Source organism: Mobula hypostoma, chromosome 2 (genome assembly GCF_963921235.1).
Source record: "Mobula hypostoma chromosome 2, sMobHyp1.1, whole genome shotgun sequence".
Taxonomy (NCBI): Eukaryota; Metazoa; Chordata; class Chondrichthyes; order Myliobatiformes; family Myliobatidae; genus Mobula; species Mobula hypostoma.
The window spans coordinates 248435817-248446732 of record NC_086098.1 but is presented as its reverse complement, the minus strand read 5'-3'; positions in this window follow the sequence as shown (position 1 = coordinate 248446732).

The window sequence follows — 10916 nt, the reverse complement described above, 5'->3', positions numbered from 1 at the left end:
CTTTAAGTTTGCACACTAATCTCCTGTGTGGGACCTTGTCAAAAGCCTTTTGAAAATCCAAATATACCACATCCACTGGTTCTTCCCTATCCACTCTACTAGTTACATCCTCAAAAAATTCTATGAGATTCGTCAGACATGATTTTCCTTTCACAAATCCATGCTGACTTTGTCCGATGATTTCACCGCTTTCCAAATGTGCTGTTATCACATCCTTGATAACTGACTCCAGCAGTTTCCCCACCACCGACGTTAGGCTAACCGGTCTATAATTCCCTGGTTTCTCTCTCCCTCCTTTTTTAAAAAGTTGGGTTACATTAGCCACCCTCCAATCCTCAGGAACTAGTCCAGAATCTAAAGAGTTTTGAAAAATTATCACTAATGCATCCACTATTTCTTGGGCTACTTCCTTAAGCACTCTGGGATGCAGACCATCTGGCCATGGGGATTTATCCGCCTTTAATCCCTACAATTTACCTAACACCACTTTCCTACTAACATGTATTTTGCTCAGTTCCTCCATCTCACTGGACCCTCTGTCCCCTACTATTTCTGGAAGATTATTTATGTCCTCCTTAGTGAAGACAGAACCAAAGTAATTATTCAATTGGTCTGCCATGTCCTTGCTCCCCATAATCAATTCACCTGTTTCTGTCTGTAGGGGACCTACATTTGTCTTAACCAATCTTTTTCTTTTCACATATCTATAAAAGCTTTTACAGTCAGTTTTATGTTCCCTGCCAGTTTTCTCTCATAATCTTTTTTCCCCTTCCTAATTAAGCCCTTTGTCCTCCTCTGCTGGACTCTGAATTTCTCCCAGTCCTCAGGTGAGCCGCTTTTTCTGGCTAATTTGTATGCTTCTTCTTTGGAATTGATACTATCCCTAATTTCCCTTGTCAGCCACGGGTGCACTACCTTCCTTGATTTATTCTTTTGGCAAACTGGGATGAACAATTGTAGTAGTTCATCCATGCAACCTTTAAATGCCTGCCATTGCATATCCACCGTCAATCCTTTAAGTGTCATTTGCCAGTCTATCTTAGCTAATTCACGACTCATACCTTCAAAGTTACCCTTCTTTAAGTTCAGAACCTTTGTTTCTGAATTAACTATGTCACTCTCCATCTTAATGAAGAATTCCACCATATTATGGTCACTCTTACCCAAGGGGCCTCTCACGACAAGATCGCTAATTAACCCTTCCTCATTGCTCAATACCCAATCTAGAATATCCTGCTTTCTAGTTGGTTCCTTGACATGTTGGTTCAAAAAACCATCCCACATACATTCCAAGAAATCCTCTTCCTCAGCACCTTTACCAATTTGGTTCACCCAATCTACATGTAGATTGAAGTCACCCATTATAACTGCTGTTCCTTTATTGCACACATTTCTAATTTCCTGTTTAATACCATCCCCAACCTCACTACTACTGTTAGGTGGCCTGTACACAACTCCCACCAGCGTTTTCTGCCCCGTAGTGTTATGCAGCTCTACCCATATCGATTCCACATCCTCCTGGCTAATGTCCTTCCTTTCTATTGCGTTAATCTCCTCTCTAACCAGCAATGCTACCCCACCTCCTTTCCTTTCATGTTTATCCCTCCTGAATATTGAATATCCCTGAATGTTGAGCTCCCATCCTTGGTCACCCTGGAGCCATGTCTCTGTGATCCCAACTATATCATATTCATTAATAACAATCAGCACTTTTAATTCATCCACCTTGTTACGAATGCTCCTTGCATTGACACACAAAGCCTTCAGGCGCTCTTTTACAACTCTCTTAGCCCTTATACAATTATGTTGAAAAGTGGCCCTTTTTGATGCTTGCCCTGGATTTGTCGGCCTGCCACTTTTACTTTTCTCCTTAGTACTTTTTGCTTCTACCCTCACTTTACACCTCTCTGTCTCTCTGCACTGGTTCCCATCCCCCTGTTGTGAACTAACCTCCTCTCACCTAGCCTCTTTAATTTGATTCCCACCCCCCAACCATTGTAGTTTAAAGTCACCTCAGTAGCCCTCGCTAATCTCCCTGCCAGGATATTGGTCCCCCTAGGATTCAAGTGTAACCCGTCCTTTTTGTACACGTCACGCCTGCGCCAAAAGAGGTCCCAATGATCCAAAAACTTGAATCCCTGCCCCCTGCTCCAATCCCTCAGCCACGCATTTATCCTCCACCTCATCGCATTCCTACTCTCACTGTCGCGTGGCACAGGCAGTAATCCCGAGATTACTACCTTTGCGGTCCTTTTGCTCAACTCCCTTCCTAACTCCCTATATTCTCCTTTCAGGACCTCTTCCCTTTTCCTACCTATGTCATTGGTACCTATATGTACCAGGACCTCTGGCTCCTCACCCTCCCACTTCAGGATATCTTGAACACGATCAGAAATATCCCGGACCCTGGCACCGGGGAGGCAAACTACCATCCGGGTCTCTGGACTGTGTCCACAGATTTGCCTATCTGACCCCCTTACTATCGAGTCCCCTATCACAACTGCCCTCCTCTTCCTTGCCCTACCCTTCTGAGCTACGGGGCCAGACTCTGTGCCGGAGGCAGGGCCACTGTCGCTTCCCCCGGGTAAGCTGTCCCCTCCAACAGTACTCAAACAGGAGTACCTGTTGTTAAGGGGCACAGCCACCGGGGTACTCCCCATCACCTGACTTTTCCCCTTCCCCCTCCTAACCGTGACCCACTTGTCTGCCTCCCGTGGCCCCTGTGTGACCACCTGCCTGTAACTCCACTCTATCAACTCCTCACTCTCCCTGACCAGACGAAGGTCATCGAGCTGCAGCTCCAGTTCCCTAACGTGGTCCCTTAGGAGCTGCATCTCGGCGCTCCTGGCGCAGATGTAGACGTCCGGGAGGTTTGGAGACTCCAGGGCCTCCCACATCCGGCACCGAGAACAACAAACTGCCCTCACACTCATACTGCCCCTCTCCTCAAATAACAGAAAAAAAATGAATACCAAACCTTCCTCGCCTCGCCTGTTTCCGCCTAAGCCCGTTGAGCCGAAGCCCTTAAGTCTTCACTCTGCTCCTGGCTCACTCTGTCGCCCGCAAACTACGCTGCCCGCTGTATGAGGCTCTGTTCCTTTTAAATCTTCGGCGCTTCACTGCCCGAACGTCACACGCCTGCGCAGTCCAGCCTCTCTGAACGCCGATGGGGAAAAAAACCTGAAAATTCAAAAATGTCTTCCTCCGCACTCCCGATCCAATTCTCAGACTTCCTTCTTCGAATCAAACCCGAAGCAGGATTTCTGTCCTTTGAATCAGCTTTTGTGTTGTTACCCTCCCTTGGGGCGGGGGGGGGGGGGAAGGGAGAACGAAAGGAGAAGGCAGCAAGGTTTATCTTCGGAGTCTTCTGGGGAAAGATGGGATGAAAAGTGTGAAGTGTCATTTCAGCTGCTGGAAGATGTGCTGACTAATGAACTTTGCAAACCCCCCAGTTACCGTACGTACTGCATACAGACGCCAGCAGTGAGGGCTTAGGCGGTGTTCTAGATCAAGCCCAAGGTTAAGGTTTGAGATCTGTTGCTTTCATCAGCTGGAGTCTGTCACCATCCAAGTGAAATTACCCTGCACCCAAATTGGAGCTTCTGGTGTTGGAATGGGTCGTGGTGGATAAGTTAAGTGACTGTCTATATGATGCCAAATTCAAGATGACCGACGACAATCCACTGGCTTGTATCCTGACCTGGTTCGCAGCATTGTCTGCTTTTGGTTTCTGCCTTAAATATTGGCCGGGGAGTTCGAACACTGATGCACGTGCACTGTCACCATGTTTGCATGAGGTGCTGGAAATGGACTGAGAGTGGGAGCACACTCCTGCCTCCGGTATTAAAGTAATGTGCCAGTTTTCCACACTGGGGAAACCAGAGCCAAGGCTATGGCCTGATAGAGCTATGGGTCATTTGGGGGCCTTGACACCTACAGAATTGACAAGATAACCCTTGTATAGGTGCCATTTGGTCATCTGTTGTCAAAGGGGATATGGCCCAAGTTGAGAAGATAAAGCACCCTACCATACCCCAACTGATGAGGGAATGGGACAAAGTGGAGTTGAGGAACAAAGTGTTATACTGGGTCACATCTCCTCCAGACAGACCTCAGTGTTCCCAGTTGGTTTTGCCTGAGAAGTACTGGAGGATTGTACCAAAGTCACTTTGTGATGAATCAGGTCATTTGGGGTTTGACGATGCACATGTTGGTCTGAGATCGGTTCTATTGGCCCCGGATGAAGACTGAGGTTGAAGAGCACTCGTCCATCCAAAGTTTTCAGAGGAAGACGTTGCCATTATCTCATTTCAAAGTACAGAACCACTTGATTCAGTGTGTATGGATTTCCTCTCCATAGAGCCTAATTCCAATAATGTTGCAAATGCAGACATCCCACCTCTCCCGGAAGTTCCGGGAGTCTCCCGCAAATTGATGGTGCTGCTTCCCTGAAATGAGTTTTTGCAGGGTGGGATGTCTGCAAATGACTTGGTTATCACTGATCACACCAGGTATGTTCAAGCCATCCCCACAAAGGATCAGAGGGCATCCACAGTTGCCAAAGTGTTATGGGTCAAGTGTTTTGTTTATTATAGCCTGCTAAGTAGAATACACAGTGACCAGGGAAGGGATTTTGAGATTCGGCTCATATAGGAGTTCTGAAATCATGAAATTCATTTCAATACTGTGTTATTAGTAATGGTTTAATAAGTTCCAAAGTCGTGAGAATGTGATAATTTGGGGGGGGGGGTGCAGTAGAATGTAATGCTCTGGGTAAGATTTCTACTTCTCTGCTGTGAGGTTTTTTTTCATTTTAGCAGTTTTCGTTAAAGCAGTACGTGCTGCTGGTAAGAATATTTTGGCTTTGGCTTAAGAAAAGCAACCATGTTGCCCAACTTAGGGATGTTGTGTCGGCCAGTCAGGATTGTCTGAGTACACGTTGTAACTTTCTTCCCAGTGGGATGTGAGAGAAGATTCTAGAGAGCTGGGTGGGATGAGATTTCTGAAAGACAAGTAATCTGGTTTGGGGTCTTCTGGCAGGAGGTGTAGAGAGAGGCTCCCATCCAAAGGGAGGATCCTGATGTAAGGAATGCTTTGCAACACGAGGATTCCAAGAGGGGAAGTTCTACCTGTGGTTGGTGGTGGGCATTCAGTGCTGTGAGTGAAGAGATATGCCCAGCTACTATAAAAACGAGCTCCAACGTTTATGTGTAATTTAGACTGGTTTAACTGTAATGGGCCCTTTTACTTTTATTTTCCTGTTAACTGTTTGGTAAAGTTGAAAATTGGTAAATACTTTATAATTTAATGCTAGTATACAATCTATCATTTCTTAGCAAACAATAATTGTGTGTGAGTAGTATTTACACAGCATTCATCACAATCAATGTTCCTTAATCGGAACATCTCAACTTTCCTCTCTGATTGAACCCCAAACCCTACAGATGTATGTTGTTTATGAAAGGTGACCTTCTCACTGCTGTGTTAACTAACAAGCCAGGGATGTGTAAGCCCTGGTGAGAGGGTTCCATTGGTGTTGTGCAATCAAATGGAATTGATTAGAGAGCTTAAGGTAAAGGAGCCCTTAGGAGTACAGTGATCATAAAGTGATAGAATTCAGCCTGCGATTTGTTTAAGAATACCCCTTGTTATAATAATCAGTGAGACACAGAGTCAATCTGTATTTACTGACAAATATTTTTATTGTCTAAGCTAACAAGTATGTGAATTCATACACGAAATACCTTGTGTACACACCCGTTAAGTATCCCTGACTCTCCTGAATAGTCAAAGAATAGCAAAGATACTACCTGGGCAAAGGAATCTACACTGGCCTGGCATTCCTTGTTGTCCAAGTCACTTGCCATGTGTTTCACACAAGGTTGCTCACACTTGTATCTGCAATGGTTATTCTTCAAAGTTACCACTACCAGCACACACAAGCATCCACTTTTATATCCATTCCTTATCAATTCAAATATGGCTTTCCAGTGTCATTGGTCACAGGCCATGTGCCTGTCCTTTAGCACCTTGTTATTTGCTCTGCGCCACGCCAGCATCCATTTATTGTCCTCTTCCCAGCAAGTGACAGTTGATAATTTATGGCTCTTTGTTCTCAATCAGCAACGAGCTCGAATCACTCCAGGCAGGCATCAACCCCAATATTCACAAACCTGCATGTTATAGCCAACCAAAGAACATCTCACAAATAACTTCTTATTTGGAAATGATCTGTAGTCCAGCAGATTACCTGGAGCATCATTGTGTCTTTAAAACATTGATAAAGCAAAGCAATTCAAGCCCAGAAAATGGAGAACACAATCTCTTCACAAAATGACAGCCTCCATCTCCTCCCTCTCGCTAATAACAAAGGCAATTGGTCCGACTGCATCCAGTGTCCTTGATTCATTCAAATTCACTGATATGTAGACTATCAATCTTTCTGGAAAACATCTCCCTCCTCTTGATCCAAAGATATTTATCTTAGGATCACCATGGGTCACCAGCAGCTGTGCTGCACTTACATCCTAACATTTACTTACTAAATTCATACTATTTTTATACTAGCCATCGTTTTCTCAGTATTGCAAAATCATCACCTTTTGAACACCTATGCCTTTCACCTTCTAAGCTGATACACATTAAACAATATAATTATCAGTGTACATAAAATTAATGTTACAGCAGCATCTGAGATTACCCTCATCCATAGATGTATTTGAACATTTGATCCCCAATTCCAAAACTTGTCCCAAGAGTCTGAGTCACTCAGTATGTCATTTCCTTTATCAGTGTGTGTCTGAATAACTTTTGACTGTTTAATCCATTGATGGATGATCTCCTTTGCCTCCTCCACAACTCGTGTCCAGTCTGCAGTCAAATGAGGAATGGGTGGCAACTCGGTAACAATATAGTCACACAAATATCAATCCGTATCAGGTCCTACCGCTCGTCTTATTCCCCCACTACCCTCTTTCCTGCCCTCAACTCCCAACCTTCCCTCTAACCCTCATTGCCCCTCCATTCCTCTGATCCCTCATCCTCTCCTAACCCCATTCTCCCTGAACATCCAAACCCCCCCTCCCTCCTGAGACCTCCCACTCTTTACCCTCCTCTGACCCCAGCCACAACCCTTGCCGTGTCTTCACCATCCTCTCTGACCTTCCCCTGTCTGAGGCAGAACGTTCTGTCCTTAGCAAGGGCCTCACCTTTGTCCCCCTCCGTCCACACCTCAGTGAGTTCCGTGCCCGCCATGACACTGAACTCTTCTTCCGTCGCCTACGTCACCGAGTCTACTTCTTTGGCAAGGATTCCCCTCCCCCTACTGATGACCCCTTCTCCTGTCTTCAACCCTCCTCCTCCTGGACACCCCGCCTGGGCCTTCTCCCTGCACTCGATCTTTTTATCTCCAACTTTCACCGAGACATCAACCGTCTCAACTTCACCACTACTATCTCTTGTTCCAACCTCACTCCCTCTGAACACACTGCCCTCCACTCTCTCCACACTAATCCCAACCTCACCATCAAACCCGCTGACAAAGGTGGTGCCGTAGTAGTCTGGCGGACGGACCTCTACCTCACTGAGGCCAAATGGCGGCTCTCTGACACCTCCTCTTACTTACCCCTGGAACAGGACCCCACCAAAAAACATCAAACCGTTGTCTCCCGTACCATCATGGCCCTTATCAACTCGGAGACCTTCCATCCTCAGCCACTAAACTCATAATTCCCACACCCCGTACCACTCGGTTTTACCTCCTCCCCAAGATACACAAGCCTGACTGTCCCGGTAGACCCAGAGTTTCTGCCTGCTCCTGTCCCACCGAACTTGTATCTGCCTACCTGGACTCCATTTTGTCACCCATAGTTCAGTCTCTCCCCACCTACATCCGGGATACATCCCATGCCCTCCACATCTTCAATAACTTACAGTTCCCTGGTCTTGACTGCTTCATTTTCACTATGGATGTCCAATCCTTATACACCTCCATTCCCCATCAAGAAGGCCTCAAAGCCCTCCGCTACTTTCTGGATAATAGACCTCACCAGTTCCCCACCACCACCACCCTCCTCCGGTTGGTGGAATTGGTACTCACACTTAATAACTTCCCTTTTGTCTCTTCCCACTTTTTTCAGACCAAGGGTGTAGCTATGGGCACTCGCATGGGCCCCAGCTATGCCTGCCTCTTCGTTGGTTATGTGGAACAGTCTGTGCTCCAAACCTATTCTGGTACTGCTCCCCAACTTTTCCTTCGGTACATTGACGACTACATTGGTGCTGCTTCCTGCACCCATGCTGAGCTCGTCAATTTCATCGACTTTACTTCAAACTTCCACCCAGCCCTCAAATTCACTTGGTCTATCTCGGACACTTCTCTCCCCTTTCTCGATCTCACGGTCTCCATCTCTGGAGACAGACTGTCCACTGACATCTTCTACAAGCCCACTGACTCTCATAACTACCTCGACTATACCTCTTCCCACCACGCCACATGCAAACATGCCATTCCCAGTTCCTCCGGCTCCACCCCATCTGCTCCGAGGACGAGGTTTTCCGTTTCAGGACATCTCAAATGTCCTCTTTCTTTAAGGATCGTGATTTCCCTTCTGCCGTTATCAATGATGCCCTCACTCGCATCGCCTCCATTTCCCGCGCTTCTGTCCTCACCCCATCCTCCCACCACCACAACAGGGACAGAGTTCCCCTTGTCCTCACCTACCACCCCACTAGCCTCCGGATCCAGCACATTATCCTCCGCAACTTCCGCCACCTTCAACAGGACCCCACCACTAAGCACATCTTTCCACCTCCACCCCTCTCTGCTTTCCGCAGGGATCGGTCCCTCTGCGACTCCCTGGTCCACATGTCCCTCCCCACGGATCTCCCACCCGGCACTTATCCGTGTACTGCATTGTTTCTTTAATTCCTCCGCCTGGCTAAATGAGCTTCTTCCCGTTTACTTTGTTCTTTCAAATGTATGAAATCCAAACGTCTTTGTCCCTGTAAATCTGTAACATTCCCCTTGAGGATTTCCAACTCCTTTCGGAGCATTCTGTTCCCATCTTCTAACTTATCTCGCTCGGCGTCGGCTTTTTGCCGATTTCCTATTAACTCCTCAATGCGGCAGGCAACTGCTACTGGCTTCAGTAGCCGCTTAAATTCCTTATCTGACAATTTCCCTTTGGCAATTTTATAAAAAGCTTCGCCCCCTTCACCGCTGGTGTGTTCAGCATACTCCCGTATTGTGGCCACTTCCCCAATACGTACCTCTGGAGGAATCCCCTCCTATCAAAGCAATCCGAGTCCTTTAGACTTGCAGGTTTCCCTAAGATCTTCATCCTGGGTCAGTACTAACCAACCACCCAGCACCACCCGCCCCCCATCTCTCTCTTTCTCACCCACGTGGTCCGGCTCCAGTCTCAAGCTGACTGAACAGGAGATTTAACCTCGAACGCACCCAGGGACGCCAATTCTGTTCTAAGAATTACCCCTCCCACAATGATCAGCGAGGCACAGAGAGATCTGTATTTGCTGACAAGTACCTTTATTGCTCAAGTATGTGAATTCATACACTAAATACCTTGTGTGATCACCCACCAAGCAACACGCATCAAAGTTGCTGGTGAACGCAGCAGGCCAGGCAGCATCTATAGGAAGAGGCGCAGTCGACGTTTCAGGCCGAGACCCTTCGTCAGGACTAACTGAAGGAAGAGTGAGTAAGAGATTTGAAAGTTGGAGTGGGAGGAGGAGATCCGAAATGATAGGAGAAGACAGGAGGGGGAGGGATGGAGCCGAGAGCTGGACAGGTGATAGGCAAAAGAGATACGAGAGGACCCTTTTATACCCCTTTTCATCCTCTGATACCCCTATTGCCAATCACCTGTCCAGCTCTTGGCTCCATCCCTCCCCCCTCCTGTCTTCTCGTATCATTTCGGATCTCTTCCCCCCCCCCCCACCCCAAACTTTCAAATCTCTTACTAGTTCTTCCTTCAGTTAGTCCTGACGAAGGGTCTCGGCCTGAAACGTCGACTGTCCCTCTTCCTAGAGATGCTGCTTGGCCTGCTGCGTTCACCAGCAACTTTGATGTGTGTTGCTTGAATTTCCAGCATCTGCAGAATTCCGCGTGTTTGCGTTTTTAAACCCACTAAGTATCCCTGAGTCTCCGGGATAGTCAAAGAATAGCAAAGCTATTACCCGAGCAAAGGGGGTCTACGCCGGCCAGGCGTAGCTAATCCTCTCGCCATGTGTTTCTTGCAAGGTTGCTCACACATTTTTTAAAGAACTTCACAAAGCATAGCTTTATTTGTTATTACTGATACACCACCAGTTTATGCTGGAAGAAGCCATTGCAGCTTCGGAGTGGCGCCTTCACGGAATCTATTCCCGAATCTCCGAAACACCACCTTCAGGCGACCTGTGCTAGTTGTGTTTCTCCTCTTGGCTTTCACACCCCAGTTATACTTCCTCTTCCTCTCGGCAGGACAGGCACATTTACCGCAGGTAGATTTCTGCAGCTGAAATGCGTTAGCCCCACACCGTTGGCAAAGAACGTGAGTCTTGTTCCGCTTCTTCCCAAATGACAATGTTCCTTTCGTCTTTTTGCCTGCGCGCAGATGACTCACACTTTCTCTGCGATGGTTATTCTTCAAAGTTACTGCCACCAGCATACGTGAAACATCCACTTTTAAATCCATTATCAATTCAAACATCGCATTCCAGTGTCATTGGTCACAGGCCATGTGCCTGCCCTTTAGCACCTTGTTATTTGCTCTGCGCCAGGCCAGCATCCATTTATTGCCCTCTTCCCAGCAAGTGACAGTCGATAATTTATGGCTCTTTGTTCTCAATCAGCAACGAGCTCGAATCACTCCAGGCAGGCATCAACCCCAATATTCACAAACCTGCATGTTATA